The 20,286-nt window shown below is 51.0% G+C and overlaps 1 long non-coding RNA gene across 1 annotated transcript; it reads left to right on the forward strand.

Annotated features, from left to right (window-relative positions):
• The first annotated feature begins 634 nt into the window (after window positions 1-634).
• On the forward strand, window positions 635-19,135 carry LOC142458262 (uncharacterized). The gene is made up of 4 exons (XR_012786412.1): window positions 635-865; window positions 1,922-1,994; window positions 3,788-3,956; window positions 18,530-19,135. It is a non-coding gene; the product is annotated as an uncharacterized LOC142458262 (long non-coding RNA).
• Window positions 19,136-20,286: the final 1,151 nt, after the last annotated feature.

Raw genomic sequence — 20,286 nt, forward strand, 5'->3', positions numbered from 1 at the left:
TGGACAAGCCCCTTCACACAACAGAGCCCCTTCACACAACAAGCCCCTTCACACAACAAAGTCATTCCCTCATAATTCCCATTGGATGGCTCATCCTCACTGTCTAAGGAAATGCTTTTTAATTTTCTTTTGACTCATGCCTGGCTGAACATTTGTCAAAGTCTCAGTAATTTGTATAATTAAAGCAAAACATATTTCTCTGTTTTTGAAGTAGAAACTTATTTTGCAACATGGTGTCTGCCTAATCAAAACTTCCCCTCATCTAGACGCCAATCCGCCCCACTCTTGGGGGATAGAGAATTTACCCCAAACTGTTGCGTGCCTTTACGAGCCTTAGCTTCCCCTTGAGATGGGGGTTCCCAGTGCCCCCTCGGCCTCCCTACAAAGACTGAAGTGACTTGACGTCCCCAGAGTCAAACCTGCTGGTAGGGAAAGGGCAGAGACAGGGTTCCTTCCGTCAGAGCAGCCTCTCTCTGGGGTCTGTCTCCCAGAGATTTAGTGTGCAACTTTTTTCTCACCCTCAGGAAGCTGGCCAAGCTCCAGGGCCGCCTATCATGAGCAGTCTTGTTGGCTGGCAATTTGCAGAGTTGCAAGGGGTAAAGGCCTCGCTTTGACTATTCAGCGGGAGGGAAGCTGCCTCAGGCTGGACGCTGGACATGGGATTGAGGGCATTCACGTCTGGGACTCACAAGGAGTGTGTGAGCCCTGCCCGCAGGGGTGGGGGTGAGTGTGGTAACCTTTCCTGCTAGATGCTCTCTCTGAGATTTTGTCTTTCTTCAAGGAGAAGACAAGATGAACCCCATCTTGCAGAGGGCACCCCTGAGGCTCAGAGAGGGGCCAGGATTATTCCCAGACACGTGATGAGGTGGGTGTGGGTCTCTGGAAGACAGGTGGGTTTAGGGGCAGGAGGAAGGTATGTCTCGGGGGAAAGAGCACACTCTTCTGAGGGTCTAAATCAGTGGTTCCCAAAGTGGGAGACGCTGTCTCTCTGGGGTTGCTGGCACGACAGGGGGTGGCAGGGGGTGGGGGGTGGGGCTGCAGAAGCAGATACCTGCCCTTTATCCTGGCTTATGGGTCACACTACAAACATTTCCCATTGTCAGGAGGCACCGAGAATTTTTTTTTTCCTGAAAAGTGAGCAGTAGGCCAATTAAATTTGGGAACAGCTACTCTCAAGTTTTTTCCTTCTTCCTTGAGGATGGATATGAGGAGGCTGACCGCCGTGGCCCTTGAGTTTGGCCTGCGCTTTTAGAACCTATGACATAGGGAATCAGGAGCCCCAGTGGTACTGTGGATTTAGACATTGGTCTGCTCATCACAAGGCTGGTTGTTCAAACCCACCAGCCGCTCTGTGGAGAAAGAGGAGGCTGTCTGCTCTCATAAAGAAGGTCAGCCTCAGAAACCTGAGAAGAAGTTCTACCTTGAGGCTGTAGAGTCATGCTGCGTTGGAATGGGCTCAATGGCCGTGGGTTTTGCGTGGGGAGTGAGCCATTCAAGATGGGCTCTGCTCTCCCTGGGCCCATGGTGACCACCACTCCTAAGAACCAAGGGGTGTGTCAGGCCGGGTCCCTGCTGGGCCTTCCCTGCTTTCAAAGGTGGTTCTTACTCTGAGACATGGTCCAGCGCCACCAGAGGATACAGCGGGCTGAGGGTGGAAAAGTTAGTGGACAGACAACGCTCCCTTCAGCAACCTTTCTGCCCCTATGTGGCCTCGGGCAAACGGTGGCCCCCACTTCCAGCCTGGCCTCGGTGTACTGGTCTGTGAAATGGGACTAATAATCCCTCACTTGATGAGAGTGACCTGAGATGAGACGTGAGGAAAGAGCCTAGGAGGGAGGCTGGCACAATGCCCGTGCTTCCTTTCTGGGGCCCCCTGCCCCCAGCTGTTCACGCTTAATAACCGGAGGCATGCATTTCATAGGCCCTACATCTCACTCGGTGGAGGGAGAAGCCCGTCAGAAGGGAAGCATGGGAGACGGCTGGCCCTACAAACGGTGAGTCATCTGCGGTGTGATGCTGAGGGCCATCCAAAGTGGCTCTTCCGTGAGACCCAGTCACAGATCATGCCTGGCAGGGTGGGGTCCTCACGTCACCCTAGGTGCTGCACGGGGCCTGATGGGTGCGAGACCAGATTTCCGAGTGGGCCGTGGGACCTGTCTGCCTCGCCCACTGCCTGCGCCCCTCCCCCACTACCCAGCTGTCTGGTGCACGGGGAGAGAGAGCTCACTAGGCCTTCAGAGCCAGCAGCCACTGGGCTCACTCAGAGACACCACTGTGGGGTCACAGACACGCCCCCGGTTTGTTTTTCATCAAACTCCCCGTACTGACAGTTGGGCTCCATCCAGCCATTTAAAAAGTTCCACTAGCAAATAAACACGCAAGCCAAATATTTGCCCTTATGTGTTTTCAATAGTAAATACCAGCTATATCGCTCATCTTCTTAGAGGCTCCTGGCCGGGCCCACCCAGCTGCTCTGCACTGAGTGGCCTTTTTGAGGGTGGGCAAACGTCTCCTTCCTGACCGGCTCCCAGGGCAGCCAAGAGCAGGCAGGGGCCCAGGCAGGGAAAAACAGCCACACCACACAGCCCTGTTACCACCAAGGGAAGAGAGCTTCAGAACTTTGATTTGGACTGACAGATAACATAGCCCCAAATCAAACCTGTTGTCATCAAATCGATTCTGACTCATAGCACCCTTGTCACAAGTGGCCAGAGTAGACTAGGCTCAGAGGGCGTCAAAGGCCATCTCCAGCTGCCACGTCTTTCTCCCATGGAGAGGCTGGTGAGTTCGAACTGTTGACCTTTCAGTTAGCAGCTGAGCACCTAACCACTGTGCTAGCAGGCCTCATTGCCCCAAGCCCTCAGAAATGCCATCCTGCTTCCCCATCCTCTCCATGGCCCATTCCTACCTTCCTCAGGGCCTGGTGGCCAGCCAGTAATCCAACTGCACACATCTGAGGAGCAAGCCAGGGCCCACAGCTGCTTCTCACCCCATCTCCTGCCAGAGGTCTTGGAAGACAACTTCGGAGGGGGTTGGGGAGACAGGTTAGGGCTCAGGGTGATGGGGCAAGGAAGGTCCAACAGCTTTCACAGGTACAAGAGAGTTTTGGGGGCTTGCAGTTACACAAAATACAATTGCACACACACACACACACACACACACACACCACAGTATCTCTGGTATTGGTTAGCATTCCTTGGATGTAGGCATCAGAGACTGACGGACTAACTGAAATGGAAAAGAGAAATCTCGTAGAGGAATGAGGCTGAAAATCCAGGTTTGGAAAAGACGGGGGCCTGGCTGGAGCTTCCAAGGGATGGTTTTTGACTCTGGCTTGTGCCACTTGGTGTGGGCAGAGGTGGCATAGAGCCCTGCTCCCGTGTTTGGGAATCTAGTGTTGAGACTAAGCCTTGGCTGAAGCTGATCTCTCTCTAGCTCTTCAATACACATGCATACCTATGCACACATACGTATGCAGTTAAGAGCCCACAGCCCCGGGCTGGCAATCGGCACACAAGCTTCTTTTCAGTAGCTGGAAGGGCAGGCGAGAGGGCCTGGAGGCAGGCGGGCGTGTCCGGGAAGCTCCAGTTCAGCCACTGAATAGCTGTGTGAGATGCCATTCAACCTCTAACCTCAATGACCGCATCTGTGCAATGGAGAAGACGACACCCCCGTGGGTGGCCACGAAGGGGACTGTGATGGTGTGTGTGTGGCTGCGGTTGTCCTTTGCCAGCCTGCTTTCCACTCTATCACATCACTAACAGAAAACTGACCTTGTTCCCCTCAGGAGGTCATGGACCCAGTGGAGCTGCTAACCAGAAGGTCAATAGATGGAAACCACCAGTTGCCACCCAGAAGAAAGATGAGGCTTTCTGCTCCCGTAAAGATTTTGGTCTTGGAAACCCACAGGGCGGTTCCACTCTGTCTCACTGGGTTACAGAATCCACTCAATGACAGTAAGTTGTGGTTGCTTTTCAAAATGCTCGACACTTCACATTTCCTTGCGCTTACACGTTGTCTCATAGCCCATCCCATACAAATCTCACGCTCCGTGATTCTGAGATCAGATGAACTAGATGGTGCCCGGCTACCTCCACCAACTGCTCTGGCTAGAGTGGAAAGGCAAGGTCGAATGAAACACTTAAAATCATTTAATAATTTTAAAAAGTCAGCTAGAGAGAAGCGGAAGCCCCGGGTTTACAGCCCGGGTTTACCCCGGGTACTCACCCTTCAGGTCTGGAAATGAACTCACACCACTGACTCCGTTTTCAGCCAAACAATAAGCAGGTCTACAAGGGAACGATAGCACTAGTGAGACACACGCACCTGAGAATAATCATCCATTTGAGATCAAAAGAGCAGCCCTTACCCAAGGACAAAGTTCAGAAAGGAGGGAGAACGGAAACAGGAAACAAGGAGGAAGTGCCCCCGTGATGTTGCATTGTGAAGATTATAATCAATGACATGAAACAAAACTGGATATGAGCCGTTGAGTGGAAAACGGATCTGTTCTGTGCATCGCCACCCAATTCGCAATAAAACATATAAAAAGAAAGAAAGAAACAAAAAGACCCAGAGAGAAGCCGCAGGGTGGAGGGCAGCTGCAGCTGATGTATCCATTTCTCCTTTCATCCTTCCCTTTCCTTTCTGTGTAGATGAAATGGCCCTACGTAGAGAATCAATCTGGTGAGCATGTGGACCAGAGCCACCGCCAGCCCCACCGCCTCCCTCCAGACTTCTGGCTGCAGGAGAAATATAAGCTCCTAGTGGGCTAAGCCCCTGTGGTTGGGTTGCTCATATGTGCGGCTATGGTAATCGTATCTGCCGTCGTGCAAGGGCACAGTCTTACACTGCAGCAAGCAATGGTTATTAGAGCAGTCTACAGATAGACACGATTGAAAACGCTTACCCATGCACATCTGCGTAGTCTATGGGAAATGTTTAAAGCGAGATTCGGTTCCGTTAGCAATCCGATTAGCTCATGCGTTTTGAACAGACAGCCAAGCTGGACCCCATAGAAAGGCAGAAAGCGCAACCCCTGCCGTCTCCTCCGTGAAGCTCTCCAGGGATAACCTTAGCATAGGACTCTGCGCCTCAGTCCTACACGATTCCCCTGCACTGGGTGCCGGACTCGGGGAGGGGAGGGCGGCCCTTGGACGCAGCATTGAGGAGGCATCCGCTCTTACCCTCAGGTCCATGCAAGTCAGACTGCCTGCTGGCCAGTAGCGTCTAGTCATAGGGAACTTCATTGTTCATGTTTTCTTTGTTTTCCCCTAAACTAAAAGTACCTACATTTTATTGTTAATGTGTGTGTGTGGGTGTTTTAGTTCAACAATGAATCTGGACTATTAATTTGTGTTCAATCTTAACATCTACTTCACACTTTTAAGATCCAACCAAAATTGGACTGCCCCTGAGTGGATTCCGACTCCCGGCTGCTCTGCCTGTGGTGTTTCCGAGACCATCGCTGTTCACGCGAGCACGCAGCCTCGGTTCTCTCCTGCGGAGCAGCTGGTGGGCTTGAACTGCTTGAACTCGTGTGGTTCGCCGCGGCCCATCGCTTAACCCGCAGTGCCACCAGGCTGCTGAGTTGCGCATGCCCTGTCCTGTGACTAAAACCATAGTGTCACCAAGTCTCCCCCGAGGGACATTTGCATTTTAATTGTGTTGTCAGGAGGATTGCTATGACATCGATAACTTCCGGCATGTGGGAAGAAGAAACCAACCATGTCCTTGAGTTGAGGCCGGACTCAAGGTCACCTGTGTGCCAGCGCAGAATTGTCCTTCAGAGGGTTTTCAGTGCAAATAGCCAGGCCTTTTTTCCAAGGTGTCTTTGGGTGGACTGAAGCCTCCAACTTGCTGGTCAGCAGCCAAGGGTCTTAACTGTTTGCACCCAGGTGGCCCAGGAGGGACTCCCAGGGCCATAGAGACTTTCAAAGATTTCCAAATGACAGACTCCATGGGGTGGAAAGCCTGGAGAGTGGAGTGAAAAGCCTGGAGAGTGGAGTGGAAAGCCTGGAGAGTGGAGTGGAAAGCCTGGAGAGTGGAGTGGAAAGCCTGGAGAGAGGAGTGGAAAACCTGGAGAGTGGAGTGGAAAGCCTGGAGAGAGGAGTGGAAAGCCTGGAGAGTGGAGTGGAAAGCCTGGAGAGTGGAGTGGAAAGCCTGGAGAGAGGAGTGGAAAACCTGGAGAGTGGAGTGGAAAGCCTGGAGAGAGGAGTGGAAAACCTGGAGAGAGGAGTGGAAAGCTTGGAGAGTGGGGCGTTGTAGCCTTTGAAGTTTACAGTCCAAGTGCTCATAAAACAGTTGCACCAAATGAACGCTCCTGCCAAGAATGTGGAAGGATTTGGTGACAGCCACTTCACAATGGAATAAATAACCTGCAGGCTTTCTTTAAGCAGACAGCTTTCTCGGGTGTTATGATCTCCCCGGTGAGAATCCCAGCCCATGTCCACAGTTGGGTGCGGCAGGCATCCAGGCCGGCGGGAGGGTCAGCTGGCCGCTGCTGCAGAACTTGGGTGGGCAGCGGATGCTCAGGCTTTGCTTCAGACCTGGTGCAGGTTGGTCTAGGAAGTGGAGAGTCAGGCTAACTGTAAGTGTTTTCCACCTGTCAATATTCCATAATCGTCCCTAGATGGTGCAACATCCTGAGGGGGGCCGAAGCTGTAGGAGGCACTTGCTGAGTACAAGGACCCCAGCCTGTGTATACACCTCGTTTTATTGCGCCCTGCAAAAGGTGTTTTTTTTTTTTTAACAAATTGAAGGTTTGTGGCATCCCCCTAGGATCTTGGCACCATTTTTCCCCAGCAACATGTGCTCACGGACTGTCTCGATGTCACAGTTTGGTCATTTGAACAACATTTCAGATGTTTCTATAGTGCTAGTGCTTAAAGGACCCCGGGGGGCATAGGGCAAGGCCAGCAGTTCAAACCCACCAGTCATTCCTCGGGAGAAAGACAGCACTTTCTACTCCGGGGAAAGAGTGACAGTCTCAGAAAGTCACCTGGGCAGTCCTCCTCTGCCCTATCGGGTGGCTATGAGACGGGTCCACTCGATGGCGGGGGATTGGGTTGGGTTTATTGCTTGGTATAAAGAAAATGTCAGGGGATAGGTTAGGTTGAAGGGTTTAAAGACAGATTCTGTATTTCTGGAGACAATAACTCGATATGGAGTGGTCCCAGGAGAGGTGGAGAGGTGATGGGGCAATGGGCGGGGGTGGAGGACACTGGACATGGGGATCTAGGGATCTGATCACTTGAGAGCCTCCTCCCCCCCACCTTCCTCTTCACTTTCCCTCCAACTCCTGCTGATCCACCCTCTCAATCAGGAGTTGGCCAACTCTGGCCTGCAGCCTCCTTTTGTCAATCAAGCTGCCCTGGAACCCGGCCATGCTCATTTGTTTACGTACAGGCTGTGGCTGCGCTCACCACGGCAGGGCTGACCATGGCTCACGAAGCCAGAAATATTTATGATCTGACACTTTATGGACAAAGTGTGCCCATCTCTGCTCTGAATGCCTTAGGAGTCTGTCTCCTCGCGTTCCCCAAGGCAGCTAGCTTAGTCCAGGCTCGGTCACATCTTGTCTGGCCCACTGCAGTAATCACCACGCGGATTGTAATCAGAGAGGATTTTAAAAGCGAACGGAAACACGGAAGGCCTTCAGAGTCCTCAAACACTTCCGTTTCTCCCCAGGGCCTGCAACTGAGGGGCAGGCTCCCTAGTCTTCCAAGCCTGCAGCTGTCCCCAGCCACCAGTGCCACTGAACTACGTGACCCTACAAAGCCTCAGTGGTCCAGTCCTTATTTCCTGACTCTTACTGGTCCCCTTGTCCCCAGTGTTCCTGTGCACTTTGGGAGTTGCCCCTTCTTCAGATGCGTGGGTGAAGTGATTCAAGCGCTCAACTGATAACTCAAAGGTCAGAGGTTTGAACCCACCAACTGCTCTGTGGGAGGAATCAATGGCAGTCTACTCTCGTGAACATTGTAACCTTGGAAACCCCAAGGATCAGCGGTGCCCTGTCCAGCAGGGCTACTAGAGTCAATGGCAAGGGGTTCATTCACAACGATTGCTGTTCCCCCCTCTTTGTACCTGGTAAAGACAGGGCTCAGGGCATACCTCCATCATAGCCCTTAGAGGGCAGTATTTGTCATTGGGTGTGTGGTGCGTTTCCTCTGTGTCTAGTAATCTGCGGATTCCACGAGGCAGGGACTTTGCCAGAGTCTCCTCAGTGCTTCCTGTCAGCGCCCAACGGTGCCGGTGCCTGTTCCATGCAGACCAGAAAGAAGCACGTAGCGCGGGAATCAACACTCGCATTCATTGAGCTTGGCATCAGTAACAGCACTCGGGATCCTTACAACAGCCCTGTGGCATGGGCCCGTCAAGCCCCATTTTACAGATGCGGCAATGCAGGCCATGGAGAAGCCCCTTGGCAAGGTTCCCCCCCCCCCCCAGCTTGGCAGGATTTGCATGCTAATAGTCAAGCCCTAGGGTTCCAGCCAAGGAGCTTTGGTGGCTTAGTGGGTTACTCTTTGGGCTGCTAACCTCCGGGCCGGCTGTTCGAAACCACCAGCTGCTGTGAGGAATAAAGATGAGGCTTTCTATTCCTGTCAGGATGGACAGCCTTGGAGAGAATGGTCACAGCGGCAGTTCTGCTCTGCCCTGAGTCAGGATCGACTCAAGGACAGTGAGTTTGGTAGCTGAGCTTTGTCTGGGCTTGCACCCGTAGGCCTGTGATCAAACTGAACAGGCGAATGAATGCCTGAGTCTCTACCCTAGCAAGCGTCTATTGACTAAATACAGGAAAGTGAATGCATGTGACTTTTGGAAGCCCATTAGACGGGCTTACACGGGGCAGACCCAAAGCTCCCGGGCAGTCTGGCAAAGACGGAGGTGAGAGGGCTCAATGGGCAAACCGAGTCCAGGAAGATGGAAAGCAAGTGAAAAATCAGCCCATCCTGAGAATTGCTGGGGCTTCTTGAAGAAACTGGGGTAACAGCAAACGAGGGTTGCCCCTTGGTGTGCTGGGTGGAGAAAAGACACCGAAGCTAACGTTTATGCAGCATCTCCTGCAGGCCTAAGGTAGCGCCAGCGGGCTGCATCAACGCAGACTCTGTTCTGTTGTCCGGTGCCGGCTCCTGACGACCCTGCGCACCACAGGATGGAACTGCCCATCTTCGCAGTCACCGTGTCCGTCTATCTCCTTGTCTTCCCTGGCCTTTTAATGTACCGAGGACAGTGCCCATCTTCAGGGACTAGTCTCTGCTGATAACACGTCTCAGGTGTGCAGGAACAAGTCTTGCCATCCTTGCCTCTATGGAGCATTCTGGCTGTACTTCTTCCAAGACAGATTTGTGTGTTCTTCTGGCAGGCTATGGTACTTTCAATTTTCTTTGCCAGCACCGTAACTCAAATGCATAAATTCTTATTTGTTCTTCCTTCTTCCATTTCTTTTTCCCCCAAAATTTATTTTATTTTTATAAAATAGTTTTATTAGGGGCTCATACAACTCTTATCACAGTCCATACGTACATCAATTGTGTAAAGCTCATTTGTACATTCATTGCCCTTATCATTCTCAAAACATTTGCTCTCCACTTAAGCTCCTGGCATCAGGTCCTCATTTTCCCCTCCCTCCCTGCTCCCTCATGAACCCTTCATAATTTATAAATTATTATTTTGTCATATCTTGTCCTGTCCGACATCTCCCTTCACCCACTTTTCTGTTGTCCATCCCCCAGGGAGGAGGTCATATGTAGATCCTTGTAATTGGTTCCCCCTTTCCAACCCACACTCCCTCTACTGTCCCAGTACCGCCACTCACACCACTGGTCCTGAAGGGATCATCCATCCTGGATTCCCTGTGTTTCCAGTTCCTATCTGTACCAGTGTACATCTTCTGGTCTAGCCAGACTTGCAAGGTAGAATTGGGTTCATGATAGTGGGGTGGTGGGGTGGTGGGGAGGAAGCATTTAGGAACTAGAGGAAAATTGTATTTTTCATCGTTGCTACATCGTACCCTGACTGGCTCGTTCATGTGCATGCGAGGAGATGGAAATCACCATGGCTTGCGTCAGGCCCACCTTACTTACTCCCCAGGGAGGAACCCTTGCTCCTCAACACTCAACCATGTGTCATTTGATTTCTCGACTGCTGCTTCCATGAGCATTGATGTGCATCCAAGCAAGATAAAATCTCTGACAACTGCGCGCTTTTCTCCCTATCACATGCTCCCTATTGGTCCAGTTGAGAGAATTTGGGCTTTCTTGACATTGAGCTGCGCTCCTTGACCTTCATCAGCAAGTGCTTTAAGTCCTCCTCACTTTCAGCAAGCAAGGTTGAGCCATCTGCATATCACCGGTTGTTAATAAGCTTTCCTCCCATCCTGATGCCACATTCTTCCTCATACACTCCAGCTTCTCTGGTGATTTGCTCAGGATACAGATTGAATAAGGATGGCGAGAGGATGCCACTCTGACACACACCTTTCCTGATTTTAAGCCATGCAGTATGCCCTTGTTCTGTCCAAATGATTGCCTCTTCATCCATGAACAGGTTCTCCATGAGCACAATGAAGTACATTGTAATTTACATTCTCCTCAACGCTATCCATAGTTTGTCATGGTGCACACAGCCAACTACATGTCCAGAGTCAATAAAACACAAGGAAATGATCATCTGTTACCTCTTGAAATGGGTGGATGTTGACAAGTTCTTTTTGGTCCAGCGACTCTATGTACTCTTTATATCATCTTTTGATGCTTCCTGCATCACTCAATATTTTGCCCGCAGAATCTTTCATTATTGCCACTCAGGGCTTGAATTTCAGCTTAAAATATGCTCAGCATGACTTTCGTATTTGGTTTTCTAAATCTGTGTTTTTGCAATTTCATGATAAGACTTTACTTTGTGTTTTTGGACTGTCTTGAATTTTTCTGCTCCGCTCTTTGACTTCACGATCTCTTCCATTTCCTTTAGCCATTCTATGATCAAGAGCACGTCCGACATCCCCTTTGCTCTTATCTCTCTTTCCTGTCATTTCAAAGACCTTGTGCTTTCTTCATGTTCGAGCCCCCGATGCCATCCCACAGCTCCTCAGGCCTGCTGTCATGATTGCTCATAAGTCTAATTCATTCCCAAGAGATTTTCGAAATGCACGTGGGATATATGCAAGATCATACGTAGGCCTTTGGGAACTGACTTTACATTTTCTTCAACTTCAACTTGAACTTACATATGAAAAATTAGTTGCCCCACAATTGGCCCCTGGCCTGTTTCTGCTGTTGATACCATGCTTTTCCATCATCTCTTCCCACAGATGTAGTCAATTTGATGTCTGTGTCTTCCATCTGGAGAAGTCCATGTGTGTATAGTCGCCCTTTATGTTGTTGAAAAAAAGGTCTTTGCGGTGAAGAAGTCATTGGTCTCGCATAATTCTATCATGCTATCAACACTGGCTTACTGAATGAAAAAGGCCTGCCCCACACTCCCAGGAGCGAAAAACAAGCAAAAGAAAGCCTCCCTGATACTCTTTGATTTAATGTCTTTTCACTCAGGGCCCAGCCCTTGAGCTAGGTGGCAAAAGAACGCAAATGAATAGACGTCTAGGAATCCCCTGTCTAGGTACCTATTTCAGTGTGCATAACAAAGTCACCCCTACATTGTCAACTTCAAACAACAATACAAATCCATCATCTCACAGTGCCGAGTGGGAGTGGTTTGACTTGGCTGGGTGGGTTTAGCTTGGGGTCCCTCGTGAGGTTGCAGTCAGCATGCTGCCTGGGGCTCTCAGTATCTGAAAGTTTGATTGGGGTTGGGGGGTCTGATTCCAAGAGGGTTCACACATATACCTACCAGGGGATGCTGGCTGTGGGCAGGAGACTTCAGTTCCTCCCTAAGGGGACGTCTCCAGAGGACTGCTGGAGAGTCTTTGTAGCAAGGCCACTGGCTTCCCCTCAAAGGCAGTGATCAGAGCGAGAGAGGTGGCTCCAACAACGTCTCACTGGCCTAGCTTTGCAAGTCTCACGTTGTCCCTGACACAATATCCCGGTGACACAGGCCAGCCTGTGGGACAGGCCCGTGGGAGATGACCGCACAGGCCTTTGAGCACTAGAAGTGGATGCCACTGGGTGTCCTCTTGAAGGCCCAATGCCACAAATAGGCCTTGGGCTAGCAGAGGGAAGGATGGGCAGTTCAGTGTAAAGGGAAACTTCTGCCTTGGAGGCAGAAGTTGACTACTGGACTAGCAGTCACCTGACTTACAAAAGCCTCAGTGTCCCTATCTGTGGAAAGAGGCTCATAGTCCACTCCCCGATGGATGGTGACAAAGGTGACTGGAGAGAAGACTTATCAATGGTGCTTCAGAAGTCATAGAGCACGGTGGGGCTGTGTTGTATGCTCTGATTGGTTTACAGACGAGGCTGTGGGGAAGTGTTCTCATCTACCTGAGGCCGTGTTCTCTAGAGAAACAAACTCAGAGCCACCGCTCTGTCCGTGTATTTCTCCTGGAGGAAATGCTTGGGGCTCAGCCCGTTTACAAGGACTTTGGAAAGGCACTCACTCTTCTTTCCTGCAGCTGCGAGCATCTAGCACACCTCCTGTATTGGTCTCCCTGTGGCAGGCAGGCAGGGCATCAGGAGCATTTGTTGCTGGGAAGTGTCTCTAGAAGCCTCTCTTCAAGGGAGGAGAGCCGAGCTCATGGAGGTTCGTGGCTGCGCACAAGGCTGGGAATGCAAACCCAGGCCTGTGAGACTCCAGTGGCTGAGGGGGAAGCAGACCAGAGGGAGGGGTTAGCTGGGGCCCAAGCAGTGTCCCTGCCGCACATAGCTGAGAAGTGGGCCACCCAGGGCCTTGGAGTTTTGTGATGTTGGGGAGAGGGAGAGAGTGAGCAGGGAGAATCAGGGGCTCCCCGCCCCCTCCTGCCACACCCCAAAGCCCTTAACCTTGAACTGATGAAGCGCTTCCCTGGGTCTGTGTGTGTGTGTGTGCCTGTGCTTGTGTGACCAGCCCGGCAGCTGCTGTCATCCCAAAGCTGGGGATTAGGGTGACGAGGCCCAAGGGCCCCCCGGAGCTGGATGCAGGCCAGGGCTGCACGGGGCTGTGGACTCCTCGGAGCCCAGCTCCCAGGCTGTTCTCGGAAAAGCATGTGCAGGGAAGCCACTCCAGGTGCCAGGCTGGGCCATCAATCCCTCACTCTTCGGAGCAGCGAGTTCATAAAGTAGCAATAAAATAAGAGCTCTGTAAGTGCTTCTGGGAACTGCCCTGAATGCATTTTCCAAACATAAATAATGGGGACCTGCGCCCCTGGTGAGCACGTGGGGAGCAGAGAGGCCGAGCTGCAGAGAAGAAGGGAGCCCTGTTGTGCTAACAAGTGGGGCTACGTGCCCCTGTCACACGCGCGCTCCATGTGGGTGGCAAGTCCATTTGTCTTGGCTGCCTGGGTGGCATGTCAGCCCGGCTGGACAGGTCGCAGTGAATGGAGGGTGGCCGTGACTCACCTGCTCTGGGAGAAGGCAGGGGCCACTGGGCTGTTTCAGGGACAGTGACCATGGTCCAAAAAAAACACCAAACTCACTGCCATCAAGTGGATGCCGCCCCATAGTGACCCGCTGGGACAGGGTACAACTGCCCCTGTGGGTTTCTGAGACTTTAACTCTTTACAGGAATAGAAAGACAATAGAAAGACCCGAGAAGGCTCCTGCAGAGTGACTGGTGGTTTTGAACTGCTGACCTTTCTGATTGCAGTCCAACGCTCATTACTGAGCCCCCACTCTGTGCCAGGAGTTCATCGATCTCATAACTTAGGCAGTCAGTGACGCTCAGAAAGGTGGAGGCTTGCCCAAGGTGCCACAGCCTGTACCGGGAGGGCTCCGAGAGAGAACACTTGAGCACCTTCTTCTATGCCAGCGAAGGGGCTCAGGTGGTCCTGGGTGACAGGTGCTGCCAGGTTCAAACTATCAGCTGCTCCGGGGGAGAAAGAAGAGGCTGCTTGCTCCCTTATCGATTTGAATCCCCGGGGACCTTAAAGAGGTTGGTGTGTGTTGGAATCTCTTCTACTCAAGGGCAGTGTGTTTTGGGGGTTTTGTTTAGGTTTATGTGACAGGGGCTTTACATGAATAGATGCAGTCAAGCCTCTCAAAACAAACAAACAAAAAACTCATGAAAGAGGTACTTTTATGACTCCCATTTTGAGGGAGAAGCCGCGGCACAGAGAAGTTCAGTTGCTTGCTCAGGGTTGCGCAGAGCCAGCAGCTGGACCACAAGCCCAGCAGCTGGTGCAGTGCTATCTTCTCATGGGAGGTTGGACCATGCCCAACGGCCTCAGCCCAGACCATGCCAACCGCACTGTGGCTCTCAGAGCAGCATCTACGAAGTCCTCTCTGCACACCCCCCGCCCCACATTGGACCCTCAGGGGCTCACCCCTGCCTGAGGTCCACAGGTGCCCCCCATTGACTTAGCCTAGCAATGTCCTGATGCACAGGGGGCTTGCTGCTTATGCCTCATGCCTCCAGGCCTTCACATGTGCGTGTCCCCCTCCTTCACCCCCCTACAGGTTCTCTCCCCACCTGTCTGCCCAGGTAGCTGATGAGAATACCTAGGCATGCCAAGCACAGGTGCAGGGCCCCTCACTCTTACAGGTATCAGTTGCTGACCCCCACCTCCTCCTATCTGACTCCGTTGTCCTCTGTGATTGCCTTCTTTAGGACTTGCCACAAGCTATGATTATCACTGTTTTCCCAGTCAGTCTGCCAGAGCCCTGCATGTCTCGCCTCTCAGAGGACACCCATAGTGCCCCTTATAGGGTGCCTGGCACTTAGTGGGTCGTTCAATACACCTGTGTGGGGGAAGGGAGCCATATTCCATCAGGAGCCATACCTGAGTTTTAGGATATTGAGTTCCTGAGAACTTTATCCAAGGCTGTTCCTGCTCCCCGCCCCAAAAAGCAGTGTGCAGGCCACAGCTGAGTGGAATAAGCGCTGACCTTGGACCTTGGGGCTGACCTTCCAGCCCTGGCTCTGCCAATCACTTGAAGTGTGACCTGGGCCAAGTCATTCTACTTTCCCTGAGCTTCCGCGTGCTCATCTGCCAGCCAGGAACACACGTATCTCCTGGCAGGGTGATTTTTAATTTTTTTATGGTGAGCATTCTAAACCTTCAGAGGTGTCTCTTTCTCTCTCTCTCTTGTTAAATCATTTTATTGGGGGCTCATACAGCTCTTCTCAGAATCCATTCATTCATCCATTGTGTCAAATACATTTGTGCGTTTGTTGCCATCACCATTTTCAAAACGTTTTCTTTCTCTTTGAGTTCTTAGTAGCTTCTCCTCATTTTCCCTCCTCCCTCCTTCCTTCCCTCCCTAATGAACCCTTGATAATTTATAAATTATTATTTTTTCATGTCTTACACTGACTGATGTCTCCCTTCACCCACTTTTTTATTGTCCATCCCCTGGGAGTGGATTATATAGAGATCATTGTGATCACTTCCCCCCATCTTCCTCTTCCTCTCCTGTTTTGCTACTTTCATTATTGGTCCTGAGGGGTTTATCTGTCTTGGATTCCCTGTGTTTCCAGCTCTTATCTGTACCAGTGTACATGCTCTAGTCTAGCCAGATTTGTAAGGTACAATTGGGGCCACAATAGTATAGTGGGGGAAGAAGCATTAAAGAGATAGAGGAAAGTTGTATGTTTCATAGGTGCTATACTGCACCCTGACTGGTTTATTTCTTCCCTATGACCCTTCTGTAAGGAGATGTCCAATTGTCTACAGATGGGCTTTGGGTCTCTCCTCCACACTCCCCCTCATTCACATTGATAGGATTTTTTGTTCTGGGTCTTTGATGCCCGATAACTGATTCCATTGATACCTCATGATCACACAGACAGGTGTGTTTCTTCTATGTGCACTTTGTAGCTTCTCAGCTAGATGGCCGCTTATTTATCTTCAAATCTTTATGACCCAGATGCTATATCTTTTGATAGCTGGATACCATGAGCTTTCTTCACCACATTTGCTTCTGCACCCAATTTGTCTTTAGCAATCATGTCAGGAAGGTGAGCATCACGGGATACCAGGTTATTGGAACAAAGTATTCTTGTGTCGAGGGAATACATGGGTAGAGGCTCAATGTCTGTCTGCTACTTTAATACGTAACATATAAGTATGTGTGCATAGATCTATTTTGGCAGGGTGATTCTTAAGGCTACATGGGACACAGAAAGCAAGGAACTCAACACATGGAATCAGACCCACCTCCATCTGGTGGGTTCCACTTCCTGGGGTTTCCAAAGCTGCCAGTCTTCATGGAAGCAAACGGTTTCATCTTTCACATATGGGTTGGCTGGTGGGTTTGAACCCTGAATTTTGGGTTGGCTGCCAAATGCTTTAACCACTGTGCCATCAGGCTGTTTGCCCAACATCTAATCGGTATTTAATACTATTCGTTTTCCGGGCTTTCAGGAGAGCAGAGGACGAGGCTGTCTGCATGTTGGGGCGGGGAATCACCCAGAGCCCTGTGCAAGGATGGGTCCCTGCAGGCTTCTCACTTTCCCTTCTCTTCCTGGGGGCTTGGTCCTGGTTCTTTTCTGCAGAAGACCTTGAGCTCCACATGCCTTCTCTCGCTACCTTTGTTGGGTATGGACTTCGGACCCTCCTCCCCATCATGGCCATCCCAGTAGCCTCGCCCCGAGGACCCCAGGGAGTAAAAATCTGGCTCAGGCTCAGGTTCAGGCCTGAGCTGAGAGTCAAGTGCCTCCCCGACTCTGGGCTCCCGGCAGCATTGCCACGATGAAGACCGCCTATCTTTTCACGATCACCCGAAGAAACACGACGTTCACTTTTCCAAGAAAAGCCATCCTTGTTTGTGGATCCTGTCATACGTTGGGGAACGCCTCTTAATTGGCTTCTAGGACTCCGTGTCAGAAGTCCGCCCCACGTTTGTTTATTGACACAAGGAAAAAAATAAAACGTTCGTATAATTAGTTGAGTGACTGCCTCTAAATTCAGTAACTCCCACCGGTATGTGGCCTTGTCAGGGTTTAAGATTCAATTTTGGGTGATGAAAGGGGCAGGGTCCCTGGGAGCCCAGACTCGGTCTACACTGCATCATCGCTATTGTACAAATGAGCTCAGTGTGCTGTTTGTGTTAAGATGGAAAACTTTTACATGTTTGATTTTTATGCAAGTCAATTAACTTGTTTTTTATAACTGTAAGGGCTTGCTTTGCAAATAAGATTACTTACCACTATAAATTATGGGAACATAGGGGCCTATTCAGACAAAATGTTACACGCCCCTAGCCCGTGCACCCGGCTGCTTGCCGGCCTTCCGCGGGGAGGACAGCCGAGGCAAATGAGGCGGGAGGTGAAGGAGGAGGGAGGGGTTATTTTGGTGCATTGGAAGGGGCCCTTCTAAGAGGATTGCAAAGGGAGCGGTATTGGAGCGTGTGTACGCGCGCGTGCGCGTGCACGCGGACTACAGAGCGCACCAGAATACCCTTCGCTGTGCTCACCCCCACCCACTCTCCCAGGCTGCACAGAGCTGGCCAAGACCTGGCCGCCTTACGTGGCAACGGAGGAATCTCGTTTGAGGTTTTTCTTCCTTTCTTTCCTGTTTAAAAATGTGTGCTTCTTGGTGACAGCACATCTCCCTGAAGTTTGAAGTTTGGGGGCAGGGCGAAGTCTGGGCTTTCTCCTCCCTTGTCTTGCCGTCACCCTTCCTGCTGGGGTGGCCCCGTGCCTACCCCAGCATTCCATGGGGAGGCACCCCTTCTCCCACAGCCCACACAGGGTGGGGTGACAGGCATTCCTGCAGGCGGCTGCACAGGGAAGAGGTGGAGGGGAGGGGCGGAGGCAGGACTGAGAAGGAGGCGATGGAGGGTTCCATCTCTGTGGCTGGCTTCCTGCCTGCCCCCAGCAAGCTGGTCAGGAGAGCAGAGTAGGGTCTCTTGGTTCCTTGGCCTCTTGAAAGCTTGGCTGGGATCCTTCTCCCTAGGCTGGGCCACTTGTCTTGTCTCATCTGTAAAATGGGAGCAGGTGCCCTAGCAAGCTCCCACGGGCTGCATCATCCCGTGTTGTAGCTCCGTGGTTCTGATCCAAGGCCAATTTTATCTCCGGGAGACATTTGTCATGTCAGCAGGCAGGTTCTGCTGTGTTCCTCACCGGCCAGGTAGGCGCTAGTGGCTTGTGAAGGTAGAGAACCGGGGGTGGTGCTAACCATCCTCCATGGCCTTGGGCAATCGGGTTGAAAACCATCAGTACTGCTGATGTGGCGGAGCGGGGCACAGCTCTCTGAGGCGCTGGAAGGGAGACCTCATGGGACTCGTCAAACTTGGGGACAGGTGTTAGTTATAGCTCATCCCTTGGGAATAAAGGGACAGGGCTTCGCCAGCAGCAACAGCAACAAGACAAACTTCTACATAGAAATAGGATGCCTATTCTACCACCGCAGCACCACAGTAATGCTGGGGGCACATCGAGCTGAGTAGAGATCATAAAAGAATATGTTTAATAATAACAAGTATTATTCTTTTTGCAGATAAAGAAACAAGGGCTTATCACTATGAAGCTAAAGCCACACTTCAGAGCCTCCGAGTCCGGGATGCTTTTCACACCTGGTGAAGGAATCAGGATGCGTCCTATGAAAGCAGTGGTTCTCAGCCTTCTAATGCTGTGGCCCTTTAATGCATTTCCTCATGTGGTGGTGACCCCCAGCCATAAACTTATTTCCAGTGCTACTGCATAACTGCAATTTTGCTACTTTATGAATTGGGCGACCGCTGCAAAGGGAGTCATTCGACCCCCAAAGGGGTTGCGACCCACAGGTTGAGAACCACTGTATTAAAGTCTCATGAAACAAGCAACTGCTGTGAGTTACAGTTAAATGTCATGTTCAGGCTCCACTTCACAGCATGTGCCAATATTTCCCCACAGGAAGTCTTCCTTATTAAAGTGTCCTCCACACCCTGCAAGTACTTTATCCCTGCTCTCTTCGGGTCGTAGGTCGTGACTGCTAGGTCTGTTGCATTTGTTGAACTGGGGGTCTTTGGGGGTAGGGGCCTTCGGCAGTTACATAATCTCCTGTCAACTTTCAAAGGGATGGAGTCTAGCCTGTCATCAGGCCATTGCCAATGAGGCCTCTGTGTGGGCATGGTCTTCTCCTGCAGATTCTGGGAACTCCTGTCTTCCTCCCTAGAGGCAGGAGAATCTCTCTGCTTCAACATTCCTGATGACAAGGCACATGGAGCTACACTGATGGACCCAGAGCCTGGGAGCTGGAGGAGCCACATGGAGACCCAAGTCAGTGCTAAGATGCTTCCACTCCACTGAATCACAAAACTTTCCACCCACTCACCTGTGATCTCCCTGCATTCAGCCTCATTTCATGGCTGTGTGAGTCTAGAGAGAAATTTATGGACTAGTATTGACACATGGGGTAATATTGAACTTATGGACTTGATCTGGACTGGGCTAGGATGTTTTCTTAATGTACAATTCTCTTTGATATAAAGGTCTCTTTTACACATAAACGCATCTCTGCATTTGTTTCTCTAGTCCACCCGGACTAACACCAGACCAGACCTTCATCTTCTTGAAAACCTCTTTGAGCTACATTTTCTCTTCCATAAAATGGAAATCATGGTTCCTGCCTCACCAGGTAGATCACCATGAAATGTTTGTGTGACATCGGCATGAAATAGGAATGCAGGCTTCATTCCATTCCTCCCTCTCTCTTGCTTGATGCCCCATTTGGGGGTCAAGTGGCCGAGAAAGCAGAAGACCTGTAGGCAGTGTAAGAGGAGTCATTGACCACTGAAGGTTTTCTTTTGTTTTTCACGTGTGACTTGTTGAGATAGTTCAGGTTTATTGTGCCAACCTGGCCAATAAACACATGTGGGATTAACTGAAGGGTGGAGAGATAAATGGCTTGGTGAGGCTCACCTTTCTATGTTCTTGGGTCTCTTGCTTTCTCATGGTTGGACCAGAGTGCAGCTGCCTTAGCCAGTTCCCTACTTAGTAGGCAAGGCTCATTTCCTGCAAGACATCCCTGAGGAGAAGCCACATAGACCTATCCCGATGCAACCTTGGGTGCTGGAGCAGCTGTGTGGAGACCCCTGTCAAGTGTTGAGATGCTTACACGCTCACTGACTCAGCTTTCTTCCTGTAGTCGGTGTTAGTGCGTGTGTTCTGTGAGATTGAGGAGGATTTTGTAGATTGGTGTCGGATATATATGCTAATATTGGACTTATGGGCTTGGACAGCACTGGATTGGGATGCTTTCTTAATGTACACTTG

Source organism: Tenrec ecaudatus, chromosome 10 (genome assembly GCF_050624435.1).
Source record: "Tenrec ecaudatus isolate mTenEca1 chromosome 10, mTenEca1.hap1, whole genome shotgun sequence".
NCBI lineage: Eukaryota > Metazoa > Chordata > Mammalia > Afrosoricida > Tenrecidae > Tenrec > Tenrec ecaudatus.